Below are 26171 nucleotides of genomic sequence, written 5' to 3'. Positions count from 1 at the left end.
GCTAGGTCTGGAGTCAGGAAGAAGAGTTCAAATTTGACCTCATGCACCTACTCCCTGTATGACCATGGGGAAGTCAACTGCTTGCCTCAGTTTCCTCATCTGCAAAATGAGCTGGAGAAGGAAATGGCAGACCACTATGGTATAGTTGTCAAGAAAGTTCCAATCACAAGTTTAAGGTATGTACCACTCTCAGTCTTCCTAGTAGCAGAGATTTCATGTGCCACTGATTCCTTCCCCACAAAATAACATTAAGCAATTGGAGTTTACAGTGTTGTAGAAATTATATTCAGGAAGAAGACAGCATTGGATGAGTTGGATTTAGATCTCTTTGTCTCAAAGGGAGATGGGAAGGGCAGGAGAACACATTGACATCTATGACAATGAGTCCATTGGGTCTGAGAAGAACTGATTATGTTGGAGTAATTTTCTATTAATGCTTTAGTGACCAAAACACTATGTCAAGGATTTAAGCCTTAGTCCCTTGGGCAAAAAAAAATACTTTCAGTGATGATTTCATTAACTTTTTAGGGAAAAATTAGCTTGGCATACATTGGAGCAAATATTTCTTCTGCCATACACTACTCCAAGATAGGAAGGCCATAAAATTCTTCTAGGATGTCTTAGAGACATTATTGGATAGCTCTGACCTTGGAAATTAGAGAAGCATAGGCAGTATTGGAAAAGAAATTTAATTAAAAATTAAAAAACACTAAGAAAAAAGACAAGCATCAATACAATGAAGGACTGAAATTAAAGTCAACCAATATTTAAGTATTTAGTGTATACTACCCCTGGGGCTAAGGACAAGTACTGAAAATTCAAGTAATAACAGACTCAAACTTCAAGAAGTTTACATTCTAGTAGGAGAAGAAAACATATAAAAAGAATCTAAAAGTGGTTAGAGAGACAAAATATGCGCATAGGTGCATGATGGAGGAGGTCTAGACAGCAAGAAATAGAGGACAGAAAGAAATGAACACGTGGCAAACCTCGGCACTTTCCTTAAAATGGAGGTTATAAGGATAGCTTACCAAAGAGCTGTCGCAGGATAGAGTGAACCTCTATTGCAATGAGCTCCGAAGATCAGTGTAAACAGCAAGGGCCATCCTGTAGTATGGTGTGAGTCGTCCTGGGAATCAGAAGTGGCACCTATCATAACTTTTCTTTGTGTCCCTCACCTAGCATGATCCTGGATGATCCCCCGAGTGTGGCCAAAGTGACTAAACATGGAAGAGAATAAAGACAAGAGACTTTGTTTTCTCCTGAAGCAGGGAAAGACATGATTTCAAATTTTAACACTAATTCATATGCTGATTCACAGTGGATCTCCCAATGTAAAGGGGTGACAATAATAAATGTTTTACAAATAGATGTTTATAATTAAAAGGTTAGGGAAATAAGGAAACAATAAGGAAAAGCCTCAGAAAGATGAAGGCCATATTGTCAATTGTGACCCTTATAGCACAACAACAACAATATACATCAAAACTCAGGTACATCCAAGGTAAAGTATCCTTTTGCTAACAACCTGTTCTCAATCCAAGTCTTGTCGCCTCCTACCATCAACTTTCTATCCCCTGGCTCAACATCTAGAAGCTCTCCCTGTTTTAAAGCCCTACTGTGATGCCCTCTTGCTCCTCCACCTTGGAAAAAAAGGAAGGGGGAAATGAGATGAAATCTTTGCTTAATTAGAAGCTTCTACAAAGGACTGTCTCTTAGTTCTGGCAGGAACTGGATAGTTTAATAAGGCAAGGTAGAATCCCAATGACTCACCCTCATGGTTCTTGAAAACAAGTCATGTTGCAAAATATTCTGTCCTTTGCTCCCTGGATAAAGGAAACTATGGATTGGACCACAGCACAGTTCCTGGCACAGAGAACTTACTATATAAATACTAGTGATGATCATGATCTTTCTTTTTTTTTTTATAAAACAATCTGGGTTAAGTAACTTGATTAAGGCTACATGGCCTGTTATTTCTGGGTGTGGTGCTAAGTATCTGAGCCTGGATTTGATCCCCAGGTTCTCCCGACACTGGGGCCGGTGATCTTACTCGCTGAGCCACCTGGCCGCCCCAGATCATGATCTTTCAATAACTTACACAATTAAATTAACAAAGAATGATCTCCTAAACACTACACAAGATCTGTTAGTTCATTTATCCCAGGTACTACACAATCTCAAACCTCAGCAAGGGAACCTAGAGGTAATAATCCCCCCCAAACAAAAGAATATTAATTCAAAATCTATGTCTATGAGTTCACTCTTTGTATTCAGGGGATGTTTCTTAATGACCAAGAGTATCTTCATCTACTTATTTCATGTGGGTAAATAATCTACCTTCCTTTTCCTGATGAGGGCAAATCAACTGTTCTAACATTATCAGTGGAAACAAAAACAAAGTGCATAATATAAAAGCAAAAAATAAACCACAAAACTTAATAGGGAATGCTATCACATTCTGAGTATAAGCCAAATGAGGAACCCAGGAACAAAGCCATAGGTTGTCAGGAGGGCAGAGGGTCTAACATTCCTGTATCAACAATCATCTTTCTATACATCAGAAATCAGAAGTGCCCTCATATCCACATGGAAGCAATCAAGGGGATATGTTAATGAGGATGGGTGCAGGAACACCGATTTTTCATTAACTGGGCTTTTTTATTGTAGGTATGAACCTTAGTGCCCTAGAAACATTTTGAGGATAGTTTTAATGGCTAGTGGAGGAACCTGTAAGGACATAACCTAGATTCAACAGATGTTTCTCCTACCACACACCACTGAATACGGCATCATCCAGGTTAAGCATCCCTAGTTTACTCACATATCCATCCTGGTAAGAGGACTCATACAGTTTTTAAGATGACATTGTTTTTAAAGTTCCTACACTCTTTGGTGATAATGCACGAGACAGAACCAATTTAATCAGCTAAATATTCACACAAAAAGAAATAATATTATCTTCAATTGAACTTCCACCAGAAAAGGAAATATATGTGTTTAGACTTAAATATTCTGATTTTGATCCCAGACCTATTCATGGGAACTCAGCTTGTCTGTGGGAAAAAAAAAAGAGAAAGGGGAAAAAGAACAAAGTAGAAGTCATAGGATGAAATGCAAAGAAAAAGCACATCAAATTTTGGGGAACAGCTAGTCATCTTGTTTTCCCAGAAAACAGGATAACTGAAAAGAATTCATAGGAAATAATACTGGAAAGGTACCAGAGAATCAGGTTGTGGATGGGCGTAAATCTCAGGTTAAGGGATTTCTAAGAACCAATAAGTTAATATCACAGGAAAAAGATTGTTAATTATTATAATGAAAATAGGTCCAAATCATTAAAACTTTCCAAAACCTGAAATCCCTCGGATGGTTTATTTTAATGACAAGTGGGGACTTCAAAAGCAGCATTCTTGTTAGGGTAGGTACTCCAACAAAAGATCACTAAGATTGCTGTCTATTCTTACAGTTCTATAATTCTGAGTCATTTAATTGCTCCAGAACTATCCACACAAGTTGAGGGAATTGGTTGGAGTTACCCATTGTTTTCCATTGTTAAAAAGTCACAATGTTAATCATAGGATTCAACATTTTCAAAAGGCCCTGAAAAACTCATATAGTTAATAGAATTAGTTATAGAATATTAATTAAATAGAAATAATGCAAATTGCTATAATTTCAAAACAACCAAAAATCATTTGAACTCAATAGTCTACTTCATGTCCACAATATAAGTAATGCAAAATGTGGATATTCTAATTAATACTTTTACCAGTTGACTTGTAGTTTCAATTCCTTCTTCCATTTTGCCCTCTAGTGGAAACACAGTTCAAATTGCAAAACCAAACCCATAATTGAAATACAGGAGGAACAAAGTCAGGTATAATAAAGAAAATGGATCATCCATATGTAAATAACCGACCAGATCGCACTCTTCACTAGTCATTCTATAGAAACCAAACATTTGACAGTTGGGTTGGCAAAGATCTTGATATTGAGCGAAAGATACCCTTTGTAAATTATTATAAAAATTCAACATTATGTGAACATAATTGAAAAAGCAAAAAATTAGACGTATTTCTGAGCAAAACAACTTTGTATATCTTTTCTCTCACTATAATGGAATGTTTCTCAAAATGAACTATGAATAGACAACTTAAAAAGTAGCTGATTCACTGTCAATTTTTTCTATAAATGAAATTCATGTAATTGAATTAGAAGCTCAAAAAGGTTTTTCAGCATATATACTCTCCAATTCGATAGAATTTTTTAATATTCACATACGCCGTATACTTAAAGAGCTTGATTTCCCTAAATGTTCTCCTTCTAAGTAATATATTGTGTTTTTAAACTTCAACGTTATAAGTATATAATAACATAATTTAATAACGAATATATCCCAGGGTCAGTCTATATTCATCTTCAAATGCTCATATTTTAGGGTAGCTTATGACAAAAACCATCTGGAAATGGAGCTTTTATTTGCAAACATACCTACTAAAGTTTAAAATAACTAAGCATTACAGACCTGTACAAAACACATTACAGAAACGCTTGCAAAATGCTTTTAGCTTGAGTTTTAAAACTCTGAATGTCACAGAAGAAACACTAGGTGTTCATTCTGCTTGAAAGTTTTTTTTTGAACAATCAGTTTCATTCCTCCCCATAAGATAGAAAGGCTTATGCAGATTTTGTGGAATCCCAATGGCATTAGAAGGTATTGTTCCATTATTACTGTAGATAGCCTACTCTCCCCAGGTCACGTGAAGAAATATTTCCTCAGTATATTGCAAAACGAGGAAAGAAAAAAATATCCCAAGTCTTACAAAAAAAAGTATAACAGGTGAGCATGTTAGATTTTCATGCAGAGCCAGGTGAGGTAAGCTTGGCTGTTTTGGGGAGATATGGAAAAAAATCAAAAGAGAAAGCAAATTAAGCAAGTATAAGCTGTCCTGAATTTTGTTTTAAAAGATGAAAGAAAATATGGCATAATAATAGAACGCAGAATTTTAAGTAGAAATGTGGATCCTGTTACCAGCTCTGACACTTTTCTACTTGTGTTACCTGAAGAAAATCATTGGACATCTCTGAGCTTCATTTAACTTTTATGTAAAATGGGAATGATAAGATGCATCCTACTCTGCACACAGAGTTTCTATGAGGATCGACTGAGTGAGCACATAGATATCTTTATAAATGTTAATTGGTACAGTAACGTTAGCAGTGATTACAAGGATTTCAATGATATCAAGCCTTTTCTTCTATTCAGATCTAATTTCATAAAGGGAAACTCCACCCTCACTGGTTCTTCAATTAGGCATGTACACCAAACATCTGAATCAGTAGTTTCTTTCACAATGATGATTGAATACCAGTCTGCAATAAAATAGGAATGAGATGGCTTTTTCACAGATTATTGAACTTTGACAAATGAGAAGATCTTGACAGACAGGCAATGAGTTAAGTCCAAGACATACAAATAATGGCAAAAAATAGCTCTTGCTTTCAAGGAGTTCACAGTACAATGTGGGAGAAATTGAAACAGTTATATACAATAAAGCTATATAGAGGATAAGTTAGAAGGAAGCCACTAGAATTAAGAGAGACTAGGAAAAGTTTATAGTATGAGATGGAATTTTAGCTGGAACTTGAAGAAAGACAGGGAAATCAGGAGGCAGAAATGGAATGGTAACACATTCCAGGTATGGGGGACAGCCAAAAAAAATGCCCAGAGCTAAGAAAAGACTGTCCATTAAGAAATTGTTTAGTGACAGATTTCCCAAAAATGTGTAATGAGAGATGTAAAACAGAAAACTTTTTAATAATTCTATCATCCCTGAAATACAAGTCTAAAGCAAAAGTCACAACAGAAAGGTATTTCTCTGACAAAATCCTTAACATATCATAGAAATTGGTTTTAGTTCTTAAAGAATACTTCAACAAATAAGATACTCTACCCAGTTTTCCCATGCTAAAATGATAATACAGGGGCAGTGACTTTATGACCAGTCTTTCTGGATTCAAAGAGGCTGAACTGATGTTGGACACAAAATGATGTATTATTTTTTAGCCAAAGGACCTTATGAGAAACACCAATTCATAGAAAGTAGCCACCAGTGATAAAATGAAAGGTTATTGTAGTCCTGAAATATCTTTTCAAGATAATTGCTAATAAATATGTACATAATATATGAAATTATGTATTCACAAAAAATACGTATACATTTGGATAATTGTTTTGCAAAACAACTCTACTTAGCATTAAACATTAAATGCCTATTATGTCTAAATCCTTCTGTTAGGTACTACGAGATATAAAGATTAAATATACAATAATACCAGACAAATGCAATAAACAGGTGCCTAACAAAGTGAGGCACGAGATAAAACATAGCCATCAGTGGGGGAGCTAAATGGTCGTAAGAAAACCTCATGGAGGAAGTCATACTTCAGAGCTACGTTTAAAAGAGATAAAGACAAAAAATAGAAGATTTCATCCACAGAGAACACCATGTGCAAAATCACAGCATGACCTTCCATAAAATGTAGGATCTTAAGCGGCTTATGGGATCCCATCTTAAGTGAAATAACATTTAAAATAATTTATAAAACTAATGTACAAGGCCATTGTAGTTGGTAATAATTCCCTCATAACCCAACACATTTTCCAAATTATGATTGAGAGCATAGGATACAAGGAATTATGGAAATTTTGTCTAAAAGGCAAGGAAGAAAAAGCTCTCTCTTTCTCATGTAATTGTGACTGCCAGGTTGACCTGGATTACAAAACATTCTTATATGTTACACCAAATTCAAAGGCCTTCAATGTGCTCCTTGTTTCTGCTGAGTTATAGGCAATACCCCAAGTATTCTCAGGGTGTTCTATAAATGTCCATCTAAGTCAATGATGGAAATGCGAATTACTCAGGAGTTCTTTGAAGTATTTGAATTCTAAGCACTGCTTTTCTTAGAGTGCCTTCAGCCCTCCACATTTCCATGTAGAGTACAGACCGTTTGCTTTTACTCCTTTGGCAAAGTGCGTTTTCCTCGGCTCCCATTGGTTGCAATGGCAGAAAACATACATACTCCATTTCAAAGAAAACAAGCCGAAATAAAAGAGAAGCAATGTGTGCGTTTCAGAGATCTAGCTAAGAGGAAACTGTGTATCAAAGATCTTCGATGTGCTCCTACCCATCATTCCCTTGAAAATCTGTAAAGGGCAGGTTAAGAACCTCTAGTCTAAACGTTGAAAAAAGAAGTGCTCAATGCAGACAATCCCATTAAAAATATGTCTAACCAATTTTTTTGGCATGGAGTAAACAAGACCACTTGCCTGGCTGAATTTTTCCCTTTTATTCTGTTGTTCGGACATAGCTAATCTTCCATATGGGATACCTATAGTTCTGCCCTTCTAAATTAAGAATATTGTATATTTTATGAGCTTCTGATTGTCATTAGTTATAATAGCATCTACTCCATGCATGTTAATGCACAATATGACTTTATATATTTCACTTTGTTTTTTTGCTCTCAGTTTCTATCATCTTGCCACATCTTTATTTAACACATGCATGGAGAGACTGCTTTTCCTCCTGTGGTTCTTGAAAATTTTACAATTTTTACCAAACAGGGTGCAGACTTGTTTTTGAGTTTCTGCCATGAAATGTCTAATAACCCTGTCATTCTTCTGAAAATACTGTGTTAATATATTCTGACAATGAGCAAAATATGGTGAGAAGATGAATTTTACTTCCTAAGCAGCTCTTCCTCAAATGGCAGAACTCAGAGAGGAAAAAAGACCAACTGGGTCATATAGGCCATCCCTTTACCATAAAAAATTACTTCTGGGGAGGAGGCGGAGTCAAGATGGCAGAGTAGAAGCAGGACATCCCCGCTGCTCCAGTTTCCACTTTCCCCAATCCATGTAAAAGGGGAGTCTAAACAAACTTTGGAGCTTCAGAACCCACAAGATGACACAGAGAAGCTAACCTCCCACTGAGGACAGCCCAGCAGGCCGGCAGGAATCAGCCAGCACAGTGCTCTGGAAGCCAAGCCCAACCCCACGCCAAGGCTTTAGCCCCAGGGTGGGCATGACCAGCTGCCAGCTGGAGGGACTCCAGATCAGCAGCAGCTGTGGCCATTTCCAGATTTATCAACACATAGATGCGAAGGACAAAGTTAGAGGTCAGTGCAGTCTGGACTTTGGGACCAGTAAGTGGGAGTGCGTGGCTTTTGCCCCCAGGGCGAGAAGCCACTGAACCACAGCACAGCCAACCAGCACCACGTGGCAGCTTCAGCTCCTGGCTTGCAGAGTGTAGGGGGACCAAGTGACCAGAGTGAGGGATAATTGCTCTTGCTTTAACCTTCTTGGATCTGGAATGCAGTCTAGGGTGGAGGTCCTGGGGTGTGTGTCCAGCTTGCCAGAGCGTGTGGAGACCTCAGAGAGGGCACCCATCTAATACCTCCGGCAGCTGAGAAAACCCCAGCATTTGGGATGAAACTCCCCTGTCTGGTGGCAGGGTCCTACTGTGGCAAAAAGCCCAGGGGTCAAGTGACTGAGGGGCAACATGACCAGGCAAAGGAAACAAAGCAGACAGAAAATTCCAACATTTAGACTCCTATTTTGGGGACAAAAAGGAGAAAAGCATGGAACAGGAGGAACACAGTGAAGTCAGAACTACTGAACCAAAAGCTTCAAAGGAAAATACGAGCTTGTTACAGGCCATAGAGGACCTTAAGAAGCAGATATGAGAAGTGGAGAAAAAATTGGGAAGAGAAATGAGAACGATGCAAGAAAATTATGAAATGAGAGTCAACAGCCTGACTGAGGAAAATCACTCCTTTAAAAGTAGACTAACTCAAATGGTAAAAGAGGCTCAAAAAGGCAATGAGGAGAAGAATGCCTTAAAAAGCCAAATTTGCTAGATGGAAAAAGAATCTCAAAAGCTCAATAAGGAAAATAATTGCTTCAGAATTAGATTGGAGCAAATGGAAGCTAATGACTTTATGAGAAATCAAGATGCTGTTAAACAGATCCAAACAAATGAAAGAATAGAAGACAATGTGAAATATCTCATGGCAAAACCACTGACCTGGAAAATAGATCCAGGAGAGATAATTTAAAAATTATTGGACTACCTGAAAGCCATGATCAAAGTAAGAACCTAGAAATCATACTCCAGAAAGTTCTCCAAGAAAACTGCCCTGATGTTTTAGAACCAGAGGGCAAAATAGAGGTTGAAAGAACCCACCAATCACCTGCTGAAAAAGATCCCAAAAAGAAAACTCCTAGGAATATTATAGTCAGGTTCCAGAATTCCCAGATTAAGGAAATAATATTAAAAGCATCCAGGAAGAAACAATTTGAATATTGTGGAAACACAATTAGGATAACCCAGGATCTGGCAGCTTCTACACTGAGGGATCGAAGGGCTTGGAATATGATATTCCGGAGGTCAAAGGAGCTGGGATGAAAACCAAGAGTCACCTAGTCAGCAAAACTGAGTATCATGTTTCAGGGGAAAATATGGTCATTCAGTGGAATAAAGGACTTTCAAGCATTCTTGCTGAAAAAACTAGAGTTGAATAGAAAATTTTACATTCATATACAAGAAGCAAGAGAAGCATGAGAAGGTAAACAGGGAAAAGAAATCATGAGGAAGTTATCAAAGTTGAACTATTAACATTCCTACATGGAAAAACAATAATTGTAACTTATGAAACTTTTCTCACTAGTTGAAGAGATTAGAAACATACATATATATATACATATATATATATACATATATATATAATGTCTATATATGAGGGTATATTGGCATATAAATACATATGTGAATATGTATATATGTTTACAGGTATACATAGATGGAGGGCACAGGACCAATTTAACAGGAAGGGATGATACTTAAAAGGTGAAATTAAGATGTGAGAGAGGAATATAATGAGAGGAGATGGGGAGAGACAGAATGGGGTAAACTATCTCATATAGAAGAGGCAAGGGAAAATGGTTACAATGGAGGGGAAGAATAGGAAGGCAAAAGGGAATTGGTCAACCTTATTCCCATTGAATTTGGCTTGAGGAGGGAATGAAATACACACTAAATAGGTTATCTCACCCTCCAGGAGAGTAGGGAGGGAAGGGGATGAGAGGGAAGATGATGGAAGGGAGGGCAGGCTGTGGGGGTGGGAAGTTGGAAGCACCCACTTCTGAAAAGGGATGGGATCAACAAAGTAGAGAATAGAACAAGTGGGAGGTGGGATAGGAGGGAGGGAAATATAGTCAGTCTTTTACAATATATCTACTATGTTATTGTTTTGCATTAGCTACACATGTGCAACCTATACTGAACTGCTTATCTTCCCAGTAAGGGTGGGTGACAAGGGAGGAAGGGAATGAATCTGGAATTCAACATTTTAAAATCAAATATTCAAATATATACTATTATTAATACTATTTTACATGTAATTGGGAAATAAGATATACAGGCACTGGGGCATAGAGATCCACTATGCCCTACTGGAAAAGTCGAAAGGGGTGTGGGAGAAAATATGGGAGAGAGCAGATTGGAGGAGGGGATATCCTGTGGGACTGCTATTTGGGGGAGGTGGGTAGGGGAAAAACGGGGAGAAAATTTGTAATTCCAAATAAAATCCAAAGTTAATAAAGCATTTGGGGAAAAAATTTACTTCTGAAACTGTCATTTGTCTTAGTTCCTTTAAATATATAAAGGAATAAGACATTCACTGTACTCCTTGGGAACACATATTGCTACCAAAAATAGGGGGAAATTAAGTCTGTTTATATTTTTTTTCTTGTAGTTTTTTTTTTAAATAAATGGTCTAACAAAATTCCCTGGTTATACTCTCAAAGTGTCTTTCTCTATTTATCTGTTTTTTTTTTTCAATCTAGCATTCATTTATTCTCTGTTTTCTGCAAGGCCCATTGCCTGTAGTAGACTGTGGGGATATTATACAAAGATGAAATTATCTATGTTCAGAGAGGAACATCATCAGATTAGCTATGGATTGAAGAATTTTTCAACCCTAAAAAAATGGCAATTAAAAAGGCTGCAATTTGTGTCATAGAAGGGTATGCACACCAATAAAATGATGGGTCAAAGAAGCATATCTCCCCAGGTCTTCTGATTCTGAATCTCGCTAGCATCAATAATCCTAAATGTTGATGAAGTTCATACTGTAACAAAGTTATATTAATGTTATGCTATACCACAATGGCACTGATGTATAATCTTTATTCTATTTTATATCTCTCTAAAGGATACCAAAAGAATTGCTTCCTCTAAAACATAATAATAATTCAAACTAATAAAAATGTACTAACTTCTGGGGACATAGAGATAGACATTACATAAATTATACATACACACATGTATATGTACATGTTATACAAGGGATATTGTTCTAAGTTTAAAGGGGAGGTCTAGGTAAAGAGCTCTGAGAAATTTAAGGAAGTAGATATAACTTTCAGGTGGATGGCAGTGGGTGGGGGAAATAGAGGGATGTTCATGAAAGGCTACATAGAGGAAGTAGCTTTAAAGTCTCACTTCAAAGAAGAGACAGACTTCAGCCAAGATGGAGGGTGAGAAAGTCCAATAAATGATTAAGGACAGGGTAAACAAAGGCATTTAAATGGGAAGAATGTTGAAAATTGGTAGTTCATCTAATCAATACAATGACCAGTTCTTAGAAGACCCATGATTAAATATACCACCAGAAAGAGAGTTGATGGATTCAGGGTTCAGATATATACATACACACTATATACATGCATACATACATACATACATACATACACATGTGTGTATTAGACATGGATAGTCTGGGAATTGCTTCTCTTTGACTATTAGATTTATTACAAGGATTTTGATTTTCTTTTTTTCCTGTGGAGGGGCATAGATGGGAGGAAAAGAAAATAATGTGTTAATTGAAAAATTAAATAGGAAAAAAATTATGAACAGTTCGGTTTGCCTGGAAAATGGAATGCATAAAGAGTGAAAAAATGATACAAGGTTGAAAATGTAAGTTGGAACTAGATTGTAGAGGGATTTTAATGCGAGGATGAAGAGGATATATTTAATTTGGTAGACAAGAATACTAAAGACTTTAAATAGAGGAATGACATTGTCAATCACAGTCATGCATTATTAGTAAGTTTGGTCAGTTGTATTGGACTGAACATACAATATACTAGCAACAGGAAGACCAATTAGGATTTTAGTATAAGTTAGAGAAAACTAAGTCTTAGGAATAATAATAGCTAGTATTTATGTAGTTCTTTAAAGATTGTGAAATGCATTACATATGTTCTTTTTTTTTTTTTTAAGCAATCGGGGTTAAGTAACTTGCTCAAGGTTACACGGCCAGTTATTTCTGGGTGTGGTGCTAAGTATCTGAGCCCGGATTTGATTCCCTGGTGATCCAGACACTGGAGCCGGTGTTCGTTCTTGCTGTGCTACCTGGCCGCCCCTACATATGTTCTTTTGATCCTCCCAACAATCCTGTGAGGTAGGTGCTATTACACCCATTCTCTAAATGAATAAACTGAGAATAAGAAGTTAACTGATTAATCAGAGTCACATAGCTGGTAAATTTCAGAGGAGGAATTTTTACCCAAGTGTCTCTGACTCCAAGTGCAGCAGTGTATGTACTATGCATGAAAAAGATGATGATGATGATGAGGAGGATGAAATGAACAAACGGCAGAGCTTTTTTCCAAATGGAAAGAGAATGGGAATAGAACGGAAGGATGGGGCAGGAGCAGAGGGAATATCAACAGGGTTCAGAGACTGATTAGATGTGTGGATTGAAGTAGAGGGAAGAGTCCAAGACAGCTCACAGATTTTAAATATGGGGAGACTAGTTGGATGATGGTGCCACAAGTGGAAATGGAGACGTTTGGTGAGCAGTACGGTCTTTGTAGGAAAGATGAGTTCAGTTTTAGGTCTGTTGCGTCTGAGCTGCAAGTAGTATATTTATGTGTAGATACATAGCAGACTGTTGGGGATTTAAGACTAGAGGGCTAAAGAGAGGCTTGACATTGAGTTATACATTTGGACATCTACTGCAGAGATGTGATGCTTAAAATAATAGAAAGTAATAAAAAGGGAACTTAGAGGTCATGTACTTATCTTTCATTTTAAAAATGAAGAAAGTAGGGGCAGCCAGGTGGCGCAGCGAGTAAGAGCGCCAGCCCCGGAGTCGGGAGACCTGGGATCGGGTCCAGCCTCAGATATTTAACACCCACACACAATAACTGGCCGTGTAACCTTGAGCAAGTTACTTAACCCCAATTGCTTTAAAAAAATAAATAAAACATAAAAATGAAGAAAGTGAGTCATAGAGAGCATCAGTGACTTGCTCATAGTTAGTTATTCAGAGATTTGGATTCCATTTCCAACCCAGATCTTGCAACTACAAATTCAAGGCTTTGGCTTTTGCACTGTACCATTGTAGAAAGCATGGAGAAAAGACATGAGAAAGTCAAGGACAGAATCTTAGTAGGCACCAACATTTAAGGTATGGAAGAAGAATGAGGCAACAAAGGAAACAGAGAAGAGGGATTGAACAAAAACTTGGGGGGGGGGGGAGAAAGCAGTGTTATAGAAGCCAAGGAGGATGTTGTGGTGGGAGTGGTTCAGTCTGTATAAAAAATACCATAAAGACCTCAAGAATGCTAGATGTATAGAAAAGGTCATTCAATTCAATCATAAAAGATCATCTTTGACCTTGACATAGTGGATTGTGGGGACAAAAGTCAACTTTTTCTACCTTCGGAACCTCATGATAGTGTATGTTGATACTGCTGTATATCCATTCTTTATTACATATACAAAGAAAAATCTATATATGAAAATATGCTTCCATATATGTATATGTGTGCTAAGATTATCCAAACACAGTTTCCATTCTTAATTATAACTGAAGTAGAGACTACACCTTGATAGTCATTCATTAGCATGTATTATTGTGGTTTTGATAATATGTTAGTCCGTTTAGTCACTGTATGATCTTTATCATACCCAGAAAGGTCATGTGCACACATAAACCTTTCTTGCAAATGTTGTAAAATGCAAAGAAAAATCTAATTCCCTGGGAACACATTAAAAATAAACAAATACCAATTTGTCATGGTGCTGTTCTGAAAAATCTTGGCTACTATTAATATATGCACACAAGTGGAATATGTTTCCCTTTTAAGTCTCGGCATTAAGAGATTTGTGGTACCATTCCTCTCAAAGCCATGACATAAGAAACACCCCAGGAACCTGGAATCACAGCCATCCTGAAAGAAAGCTTTTGGCTGTAAGGTAGGAAGGAGGAGGTTGGTAGCTGGAACCTCAAAGCCTTGCTTTTGAAATGAAATTAAATGCAGTCTGAGCTATCAGAACATGGTTCCTGTAGCCTTTGCCTAACACTGAAACTCATAGGGTCCATTCTCCTACAGCCCAGGCAGAAAATTCTGACCGATGTTTAGTAGCTTTGGAAAACTCCCAAGCATATTAATATGTACCATGAATAGTTAGTGGTTTTTTGAAAGAGAATAAATGGGCGCAAAGAAATTCTTTTCCATTTGAGACCTAATGAGTATCTCCAGATACTGCATGTCTCTAGAGAGGGAAGATTAACATTGAAAGACATTATTCCACCTAACTCCATCAATTTCATGTCACCAACACATCAAAAGGTGCAATTTTCAGAAAGCTGTTTTCTGCCTGAGTCCTTTGTTTCATTGTGGTTTCACAATGCAATCGTCTACTTAGCCCTTGGGGCAAACTGCACCCCAGAAATGTATGCACTGTTTGGGCACGATGCCTTCCTGTTTCAGTTAAGTAATACATCACAATGAGCTTCCTGAATTACAAAGCCTCAACATCTCACAAACAAACAAGCTTATGATACTATGCCCAAGCCACATTTTCACTTCCTCTTCTTTTTACACTTTCCCCTTTATTTATGTAGAACACATTTTTTGATTTCCCTTGTTACCCCAAAGAAAAATTGATAGCCAAATGATACCAAGCTCAATTCAAGAAAAAAATGAACAGAAAGAAGATGCTTACAGACTGAATCTATTTTTAATCCTTCAAATTCTTCCTCACTTCTTTGAGGGTATTTCATTTAGCACCTCTCTGTGAAAGAAAATTATTTTCTCTCTTGCTGGTGTCAAAACAACCATGGACAAATAGTATCCATAGAATATAATATTGTTCAATTGAGAAATCCTATTCAGTGGCTCCCTATTTCCTTTGATGAAGCACAAACTTCTTTGTATTTAAAACTTCACAATCTGGATCCAAGTTATCTTTCCTGGCTGATTACATGTGCTACCCTGCCTTGTAAAGCACTTAACATAATGCCTGGAATATAATAGGTGCTTAATAAATGTTCTCTCCTCAGTCCTTTTCCTCCTTCTTCCATGCATTCTATAATGCATGTCAATAGGCCTAGTAGCTGTTCCCTCAAGATCTCTATAGAATTAACCCCAATTTCTGTATTGTGCATAGGCTCACCTCTATGGCTGGGATGACCTCCTCACCTTCATCTTTTAGAATCTTTCAGGCTTAAGTACAAATATAGCCGCCTTCAAGAGACCTTTCCTAATTAACCTAGTTAATATTCTTCACTTCAAAATTGCTATGTACTTATTTTGTATTTGTATCTACCTCTGCCTAATTATATACATGTTACTTAGTCTCCTCCCCACATTCTTCCTCTCACCTCCAACAGAATATAAGCTCCTTTGCTTTTGTCTCCATATTCCTAGCACCTAACATTGGCTGGCACACAGTAGGCACTTCATAATATATTTGTTGCATTGAGTTGAACTGAATGGAACAGAAGATGACATTTTTTACTGTGGTTGGGTCATTTTTTAGTTACATCCAACTCTTTATGACCTCTTTTGGGTTTTTCTTGGCAAAAATACTAGAATACTTTGCCATATCCCTCTCTAGGTCAATATACAGATGGGGAAACTGAGTCAAACAGTGTTAAGTCACTTGCCCAGGGTTCCATCACTAGTACGTGTCTGAGGCCAGCTTTGAACTCAGGTCTTCCTAATTCTAGGGCTGGGGATCTATACACTATACCACATAGCTGCCCATCGATGGCATATTAGAAGATTGCTAATAGTCTAGCTTGGCTGCAACTTGAGTGAGTAAATGGATGGACTAAGTAGTATTTCCATGCTCTGTTAGTGACCATTTTAACATCCCCATGTACTATTTCATTAACCTCCTTTAATCCCATTATCTTAAATTCCACTTTACCTAAGCCATAGATAGAGATAATCACCCCTTAGATCTTATTATCACTCAAAACGGTTCCATTTTGATGAAGATAGCAGCATGAACTTTCTAGTTTTCAAAGGATAAAAATTCAGTGTGATCCTGGACTTCTGTTGGGAGCCAAAGAGGCCTGATCCAGGATTCAGATAATTACCCAATGAGAGTGGACTTTAATATCACAAACCTCTTTTGAGATGCAACCTTTTGTTAAGTTAGCTCCTGAGTTCTTTGTTACGGGTTACACTTAAAAGGATGGTGACTGAGTTCTGAGATCAATAGGCTATACCCCAAGATTTTAGTAATTGAGAGCCAAAATATTTGATTCAGCACTCAGGTATCTTTGGGTGGTCAGCTCTAAAGGTGACGGCTGTGGAGGATTACAGCTTTGGCTTTGAAGTTTGCTCTCAATTGTATCTGTTTATGACTGTGGCTACATTAGCAGGTACCTGAGGCCTAGATCAAAGGTCTTACCCTAAGACTTTAGTCTCCTAGAGAACAAATCCTTATCAAATTACCTAATCTGTGCTACTTCCAGGATATAACAGACTAAGGTAATGATAAGAATTCTTTGGTGAAAGAAAACAGACCAAAAAAGAAAAAAAAAGAAACTAATAAAATATATGTTTTTAAAAATATGCTTCAAATTTATGACTGAATAGGAGATAGGGGGCATTACAAAATGCAAAATAGATAATTTTGATTACGTTAAATTGAAAAGTTTTTGTACAAACAAGGTTAAAAGGGAAGCAGAAAATTAGGAAAGAATTTTTACAACCAGTGTCTCTGAAAAGGCCTCATTTCTAAAATATTCAGAGAACTGAGTCAAATTCATAAGAATACAAGTCATTCTCCAACTGATAAATGGTCAAAAGAAATGAACAAGCAATTTTTAGAGGAAGAAATTAAAGATATCTATAAGCATATGAAAAAAAAATGCTCCAAATCATTATTAAGCAGAGAAATGCAAATCAAAACAACTCTTAGATAGCACATCTCACTGGTCAGATTGGCTCACATGACAAAACAGGAAAATGATAAATGCTAAAGAAGATGTGGGAAAATTGGAACACTAATGCATTGTTGGTGGAGTTGTGAACTGATCCAGCCATTCTGGAGAGTAATTTGGAACTATGCCCAAAGGTCTATAAAAATATGCAATACCACTTCTAGGGCTTTGGGATAGGGCTGTATCCCAAAGACATCACACAAGTGGGAAAAGGACCCCTATGTATAAAAATATTTACAGCAGCTCTTTTTGTGGTGGTGAAGAACTGGAAATCAAGGGGATGCCCATCAACTGGGGAATGGCTGAACAAGTTGTGGTATATGAATGTAATAGGATACCATTGTATTATAAGAAATGAGGAGCAGATAAACTTCATAATAACCTGGAGAGACTTAGATAAACTGATGCTGAATGAGGGGAGCAGAACCAGGAGAACATTGTACACAATTACAGACACATAGTATCTGTGATGACTGACTTTGATAGATTGGGCTTCCCTCAGCAATGCAAGGTTATAAGACAACTTCAAAGGACTCATGATGGAAAAGGCTGTCTGCATCTAGAGAAAGAATTATAGAGTCTGAATGGAGATTGAAGCAAACTATCTGCGCTCTCTCTTTTTTTTGTTTTATTTTGTTTCTTCTTTCTCGTTATTCATTCCATTTGTTACAATTCTCCTTTACAACTTGACTAATGTTTAATATAAAGGCATATGTATAACCTATATCAGATGTATGCCACCGGGGAGCGGGGGGAGGAGGAGAAGGAGAAGGCGAGGAAAGGGGGAGAAATTTTGGAACTCAAAAACTTGTGGAACTGAATGTTGTAAACTAATAGTAAACATTTTTTTAAGTATGCTTCTTCAATTTGCATTCAGGATCTATCAGTTCTTTCTCTGGAGATGGATAGCATTTTTCATCATAAGTCATTCAGAATTGTCTTGGATCATTGTATTGAAGAGAATAGCTAAGTCATTCAGAGGTGATCATTGTATAATATTGCTATTACTTTGTACAGTGTTCTCTGGTTCTGTTCACTTCACTCTGCATCAATTCATGTAAGTCATTCTGGGTTTTTCTAAGAGCATCCTTAGATGTTGTCAGGGCAGGGATATAACATCCTTCAGAAGCATTTGGCAGGTAGTGTGTCCACAAGGGTTTATTCCCTTCATAATGGTTGTGTGAGTTGAGCAGGAAATAGGGTGCTGGTGGTATTGGGGACATGTACAGGGAAGAATGATGTTGCTATTCACAGGTTTCTTGGGCTCAAGGATGTCTCCATCCAGGTCTTAGGGAAGGTTATAGTTGTGGCCTGGCTCAGCTAGCAACCTGGCAAAAGTCTCTTTTCTCTCCCTCAGGGTGCCTTGATACTTCATTTAGTTTGGCCTGTTTACCCTATGAGGGGGCAGTTGGCAGAGCTTAACTCATTATCTGTTGAGGTTGAGATCTTGGGTAAAAACTGCAAATGCTAACCTGTCTCCAAAACTAGTACCTTGAAGGGCAGTAATATTCGCTGCACTCTTGAACTTTCTTATCCTTCAATGGCAGACAATCAGCAGTTATTTGAGCAAAGGAGTAATATGGCTGACCTGTGCTTTAGGAATGACACTCTGGCAAAAGAATGGATGATTAGGAAATGGGAGATTATGGAGACAGGCAGGTCAGAATGAAGCTATCCTAACAGTCTGGGCAAGAGGTCATGAGGAATGCTGATTTTATGAGCAGAGGGAAGCAGGCAGATATGAAAGATAATGTGGAGGTAGAATCAATAAAATTTTGCAATTGATTGGGTGTGGGAATGGTGAAGGAACATGAAGAGTTGAAGGTGACTTAAAATCTCTGGCGACTGGAAGGATAGTGATGCCTTTGACAGAAACAGAGGAGTAAAGAAGAAGGGTGAGTTTTGCACCCCAAAAGAAATCATTTTAGGCTTGATCTTGTGCCATTTTTATTTATATTAGAAAGAATGGGAAGATTAGAAAATAGGGGATAACTAACTAAATAATAAATAATTAAATAACATTTTTTAAACAAAAGGACAGTAGAAACATGCTTAAAGAAAATTATGGGGGCGGCCAGGTAGCACAGCGAGTAAGAGCACCGGCTCCAGTGTCGGGATGACCTGGATCAAATCTGGGCTCAGATACTCAGCACCACACCCAGAAATAACTGGCCCTGTAACCTTGAGCAAGTTACTTAACCCCGATTGATTAAAAAAAAAAAGAAAATTATGCTTAAGGGAGATTAATCTAACAGTGGACTGACGGTAGTTTGCATAAGGGACTGAATAGTATCAGGAGTCCTTCAAAAAGTTTAGTTAGTTAACCCAGTTGTGAAATTTGACAGATGGGACCAGGTGGGTGCCAGTGGAAATTAAAAACTTTTTTATTAAAAATTTACTTTTATTAAAAATGTAATTAAATTTTTATTAAAAAATTAAAAATTAAAAAAAACCTTAATTCAATAGAGAAAGGATAACACTTGGTTACTTATTAAAGAATTAAGGGTATTGGAAGTGTCCATTAGACAGCATAGGTGACCGAACAAGAAACATAGATTCCCCCCTCCCTCTTCCTGTTCCTCTCCCTTTATTCTTTCACTCCTTTTCCCTTTCTTCTTTCTCTCTTTCTTTTCTTCCTCCCTCCCTTTTCCTACTTCTCTCTCTTTCTCTCCTTATTCATTCAGTTAAAACTTTATTGTAACTTAGTGCATCCTGTGCACAAGTTAAGTTATTACTATGTGCTTTAGGCTACCCATTTATGAGACAAAGGTAACAATATGGGTCTTTCTGCCTTTTCCACAGAAGTAAATCACAGAAAGCAAGTAAACCCAATTCTTCTGCTACCTAAGCCGCTGCCATGGAATAAACAAATGCTTTTGGGATGTGCATGAGAAAAGTTCTTGAAACTCTGAAACAGTAACTTCAGAACAATGAAGTGGCCCTGAGTTCTTGAAGCTACGCCAGAAGAGTGAGCCCTGGCTCAGATAGGTTTTAATAAACCAGCAATCTTTTTAAGTACAAGACTCACTGATGGTTTGTCTATAGTTTTAGGATAGGCCTGAAGCGGCTACCAGCTGCTAAACTGTCCAGGCACAGAAGCTAAGAAAATGCCGATGAGCTGTACTTGGTATACCCAGGCCTAGGAAGTAATTGATTTTTCAAATTTTCATAACAAAATTAGGAACATGTCAAATTATAATATAGCATGCGATACTAAATAAGTTTAATTTTCACTCTTTTTATAGCCCAGTACCTAATTTAGTGTGGCAGGGAACTAGATTAAAAGATAAAGGTGCCCTGTGTTCATGCACCAACTCAGATACTCAGCAGACTACAGGGAGTTACTTTATCTCCCTGAGATACAGTCTATTTCAGTAACTTAAGCTCACAACTTTAGTGATATCCTCAACTCCTCTCTTGCACTCACTCTACACATTCAGTCTGTTGCCACGTGTTATTTTTACTGTTAGAGCATTTCTTTTATGAGCTGCTTTCTACATTCACACAGTCGCTCTCCACCTCTGCCCAGGACTGTGGTAAAAGCTTTCTAGTTGGCCTTCCTGCTTTGTCTCTCCTCTCTAAAATCCATCCTTCATTCAGCACCAAAAACAATTTTCCTAAAGCAACAAAGATCTGATAATGTCAAAGTACTCCTTCCATCATCACCCAATAAGTCCCTCCCTATTTCTTCCAGGTATATAACATGTATGTGTATAAACATATAATACATAGGTATGTATACACATGTGTATATATGCATTGTGTATGTGCATGTGCACACACTCATATACAGTGACTACTCTGACCCCCACTGCCTAGAGGCCAGGGACCTTACATTTCACCCTTCCCTTCCCCCCCCCAGTTATCTGGACTCCTCAAAATGGTATTGTATGGGGGTATCTAATTTCTGCCATTGGCTCAAACCTGATTATTTCCTTAATTTAGGGGCCTCCTGCACCCCAATTCCATTTAACTACTTAACAGTCAGATTAGATTTACAAAGTAAAATTTCCTTCAAAAGAATAGAAAGAACATTCTCTCCAATGTTTGAGTGGTTTAATCTCCCCCATTCCAGCATTGTCTCTCATGGGGGGAAGGGTGTTATGTTCACAGATCAACTCAGTACCCATATGCCATGGTCCTACCAAGTTCCAAGTTGAAAATAAGTCCTCCTTGGCTTGACAGAACTCTGACTTTTTCACGGCTTTCCATGTAATTCAGAAGAAAAAGCTTTAATATTGATGGGAACACACACAGTATAACAAATAAAAAGAAAAGAAACATTCCAGCCATTAACAACCAATGTTTAAGATTTCCAAATAAAGAAGGCGGCAAGAAAAGTTGTTCACGGGTCTCTTTCATCCAATCAGCAGCCTCATGGAGTTGAGGAATATCAGTTGTGACTTTCTGAGAATTGTTTATGTATACACAGCAAGAAGTGTTTAGCACAATACATATTCCTCCTGCTGCTGCAAGAAGGTAGTCCAAGGCAAGAAGATTCTCTACGACTTCATGCACCAGGAAGTCCAATGACTCTTGTAGATTCTGTAGTCCTTCAGCAGCTGCGTTAGTGATGTGTTCAACGGTGAGAGTAATATTAGTCAGAGCAATTTCATGATCTACATAACCAACCCAAGGTATGAGAAAAACAGTAGCCTTTCTGGTCCACCATACAAAATTGTCCCATGATCCCCTTTTTGTTCTATGTAAACCCATGTTATCAGGGGTTGGCGTGTATTATACACCTGAACACCAGGGTTAATAGTGTATTGTACATTGACCATGATATATATATGGACCAAGACAAGAAAATGCATTAAATGTAGAAAAAGGATGTAAGTTTTTAATCTTAAGTCCTTCATAAACATGCCAAGAAGGTGGTGGCTTAGCTGGAACAGTACAGTTAGTGCCATTCTTCAAGCTAACACGATTATCATGGTGTCATGATGATGTCCTTTTCCGGTTCTCTTCCTTTTGGACAGATGTTGTTTCTTCTTGATCTTCTCCGTCTTCTCCATCTCGTTGACTGATAGGACGGACCCGTCTGACAGGCACCCAGATGTCACCTTCATCTGCAGAGATCTGAGCAAATCCTTGTCCCCAGGTTAGTAATTTCCCCGGTCCCTTCCAATTTCCATCTACATCTTTCCACATCACTCGTGTGTGGTGATGGAGTAATCATTTGGATGATGTTGTGGCCTTCGTATCACATGGTTTGCTATAGAATTTCATGGCTGGTGTCAATGTGTTACCATCACATTTTTTAAAATTGATAGTATAAATAGCTATATATAATTGTTGGTTGGGGGACTGGGATACATTTCCCCCCTTTTTGTTTTAATAAGAAAGATTTCAAGGTTCGATGAGTTCTTTCAACTATGGCTTGACCTTGTTATTAGGTATGATGAATAGAAAATTGAGAGCAGAAATGTTGAAATGATTTAAATGTGTAGGCAGGACCATTATCTATTTTTATAGCATGAGGCGGTCTAGTAAAAGCAAAGCAATGTAATAAGTGATTATGTACATGACGAAAAGCTTCTCCTGTTCGAGCTGTGGCCATCACAAACCCAAACATGAACATAATTTTGTCTTCCAAAGGATGAAACATGAGTAACATCCACCTGCCACAATGACTTAGGAGCCAACCCTCAAGGATTATGGGAATGAACAGGTGGTTTAGGTTGAAAAGGAGCACAATTTAAGCATCTTTTCACTATATGTCGGGCTTGTGTTCTAGATATACCACACGATAATCTCAGTTTTTTATCATGTGCTTTCCAGTATTTTCGAATTGTATAAGAGTGTATGGTCTAGTCGGGCCATCCTCGGAAACAGCCTTGTTTAATTCTTTTACTAACTGTAAATCCAGTCCCTCATGCTTTCTCCTTCTTTGTCCGGGATTACGTGGGTCAGGTTCTTCCATTCCTGGATGTATTCCCAGACCTTCAGCAAGTCCCCCAACTCTCCTTTCTTTGGCCTTTTGTAGGGGGGGGCCGTACTGCCACGAGGGGGCCCTGTTGTGTTAGGAATGAGTGGTGAGGCAGCGGGCATGGCCTCCTAAGTCATACACCTCCGCGGAAAAGCTCGGTCTCCACGGGGGTGGGGGAGAAGCAGCCCTTGCGGGAGTCACAGAGGGATATGTTCTCTCCAGGGTCCGGCCCTGGGTGTACAGTCCTTGAGGGAGGTCTCTAAGGGGGAAGTTTGCATCCCTCGAGGGAACCTTCAAGGTTCTTGCAAATCTTCTGGTTGACTAATACCTAACTTAATCCCATTATACAAAGTGAAAGCACCAACTGGGACCGACTCCGGAATATTTGCATTAAAATAGTCTGTTAATTGCTGTCCCGCTGCTTTGCATTTGTCTACACTTACCTGAGGAAGCGGGAGATGCAGCCCTGCTGAAGTCCATGAATCCTCTGGTTTCCTCTTTGTCACCCAGCCCCCGGGTTTCTTTATGAGCTCGCAGATTACTCTCATGTATTTCTCTTCCTCAGATCGTTTCCCTGAATCTCACCCCATGGTTTTTCTTCTCGCCTCTGCCGAGGCTTCAGGACCGCCCTTGGGAGCCTCAGGAGGAAGGCTGACTGGAACCCAGGCTGTGTCCCTTGAATCTTTATGGGGCGTCTTCAGGCCCCACGTGGGGTGCCAGCTGTTGCTGCCAGCTCACAGGGGTGGCTGGGGCCTGCTCAGGCCTCCCGATATCTCCTGAGCAGTGACAGAGATGATGAAAGGCTCCATTTACTCTGCTTATACCCCCTAACATCCTACATGCAGATGTAAGTCAGTGCTGCTCCCGAGCTCTACCTGTACGTGACCTATAGGCCAATAGGTGTGCAGATTAACAGGAAATGGGTCAGGGCAAAGCTTGGAGAGCAGAACCCGTCGTCAGGGCCGTAGAGACAGCATGCGAGAGGGTGCCTCCGCAGTCCCTGCCATCCCTAAACTATCTGTGACCCTCAACAAACCCCAACACCCAAGGAACTAGATTTCTAGAACTTTCATCCATGCTCTCTCACTGGTGTGTTTTCCAAGAGTATCAGAATCTAGATTCCAATCAGCTTTGAGGAAAGGTATTTTTTGAGAAAGTTCAGGACGATGTTCTGGGAGAACAGTAGTGACAGAGCATTCCTCTTAAGCTAGGTACGTTTCCTGCCCTGGTACACACAAAGCCCATGGTGATGATGAGAGGGGTGGCAATAGGTGTTCCGGGGGCTCTGAGGACCAGAGTCCCTGCGGTGCAGTCTGGAAGAAATTCACAAGGCCCGAGCAATCTTTGAAGTCAGGATTGTAAAAGTTTATTGTTAGGCTTTACAGCTGGCAAGGGTTCTTAGGGAACCTGCAAACTTAAAAAAAAGTCATAGGTATAGCAGCAGTGAGTGCGTCATCCTGTTCTTCCCCAGTGATTTGCTTACTGAATAAAAGTACATTTTTTGTTCACATTTACCTGTTTATTAAAATTGCTGTCAATGTTCATTAAAATAAGCCCTCCCCTGAAAATAAGCCCTCTGGTGTTTTTCTGTCCAAAAAAAAAAAAAATAATAAGACAGTGTCTTATTATCGGGGAAACACGGTAGTAAATCAGATGTCAATTATGCTAACTAGTTGAGTAAGGGTGGGATTAGGGAGGAGTTAAGGAGTGGTCATTGCTTAAAGGAACATGTACTTTTATTATCTACTGCCCAGGCATATTGCCCATAATTCACTGGGAAATAGGCCAAGTCGGGGGCTGCATGGAGGTGTGGTTTTAGGCTTGAAACATCTCCAAGTCAGCTTGCAGTCAGGGCTGACTGAGAAGTGCCTGGTCTGCCACACATCAGCGTTGTGTTTGACAAGACAGATGTTGGGAACCAAGGATGTGTATAATTGGCTGAGGTGCATTACAACTTACAGATGGTGCATGGAAGGATTCATAGGTGCAGCTGGCCATTATACTAGGGGAAGATAAACGGTTCACGAATTGTTGCTAGGCAGAGTGCTGGCAGGGGTAAGGGGCAGAGATAATGTTCTGAGGCTGGGAGGTTGGGGGGGAATGTGATTTTACAAACTGATGTTACAAACATAGACACCCCAAGCACCCCATCAGTGAAAGTGGACTCAAACAAGGAACAAAGGTAATGAGGGACATGTGTAGGGAGCTCATTCGGCAAAGATGCATTGACACCTCTTAATTAATAGAAGTCCTCTTCTACATTTGTAGTGGCCTCCTTCAGCTCCCCTTATGTTTAGTTCTCCATTGTCTGCACTCATTGGTGCCTTTTTAGAGTCAACAGCTTGTATTCTTCTCCAGTGCAAGGGGTTATGATTTTTGAAGCTGCTTCCTCCCTTAAGTAGCTCTTTTTCAGTTCCTGTCCAGATACCCACCCTTACAGATGTACACCTGCAGGCCACTGACCATGAGTAAATGCCAGTCCCAAGAACAGTGGTTGAGGGTGAGTTACCAGTAGGATTTGAATCCAAGGAAAAGTTCCCCAAGACTGTCTGTGGTACAATTCACATTTTGCGTAATGCTGTCTCAGCACCATTAGCTGTTTGCTTCAGCAGGACTTAGCAGAGAGCCATATGATCATCTCTTTCTTTCATTACAAAGGAGACAGTATGAGGGTCCTGGTATTATGCATCCAGAACTAGAAGGTATCTCACAGCCATGTAGTAGAAGGGCCTGATTTGTAACAGGAAAATAAACTGAGGTACAAGGAATTGAAGTGAATGGCTCAAGATCTCACATATAGTAGACCTCAAAGGAAAGATTTGAACCCAAGGGTCTGATTCCCAAGTGAATATTCTTTTAAGTCATACTTAAACTGAATAACTGTTTTGTGGTTTGTTTAGAGATATTTTTAGTAGAAATAACT

At 38.7% G+C, this 26171-nt stretch overlaps 2 protein-coding genes and 1 long non-coding RNA gene across 3 annotated transcripts in view; 1 reads left to right on the top strand and 2 right to left on the bottom strand.

Moving 5' to 3' along the window:
• OFD1 (OFD1 centriole and centriolar satellite protein) overlaps positions 1-16240 on the bottom strand; it is a 344344-nt gene extending 328104 nt beyond the window's left edge. Inside the window, exon 1 of the mRNA XM_069100608.1 lies at positions 16234-16240. The gene's annotated coding sequence lies outside the window, so the exon portion shown is untranslated. The remainder of the gene's footprint in view (positions 1-16233) is intronic.
• The window catches only part of RAB9A (RAB9A, member RAS oncogene family), a 271297-nt gene extending 255057 nt beyond the window's left edge, over positions 1-16240 (bottom strand). Inside the window, exon 1 of the mRNA XM_069100620.1 lies at positions 16234-16240. The gene's annotated coding sequence lies outside the window, so the exon portion shown is untranslated. The remainder of the gene's footprint in view (positions 1-16233) is intronic.
• On the top strand, positions 12351-24814 carry LOC138171207 (uncharacterized). The gene is made up of 3 exons (XR_011170821.1): positions 12351-12528; positions 22299-22420; positions 23814-24814. It is a non-coding gene; the product is annotated as an uncharacterized lncRNA (long non-coding RNA).
• Positions 24815-26171: the final 1357 nt, after the last annotated feature.

The sequence above is a fragment of the Petaurus breviceps genome, unplaced genomic scaffold (assembly GCF_028583685.1).
Source record: "Petaurus breviceps papuanus isolate PSGF00001 unplaced genomic scaffold, PetGlider_PUasm1.0 419, whole genome shotgun sequence".
Lineage (NCBI taxonomy): Eukaryota > Metazoa > Chordata > Mammalia > Diprotodontia > Petauridae > Petaurus > Petaurus breviceps.
Note: the sequence above shows the minus strand (reverse complement) of the source record. Positions and strands in the feature narration are given on the sequence as shown.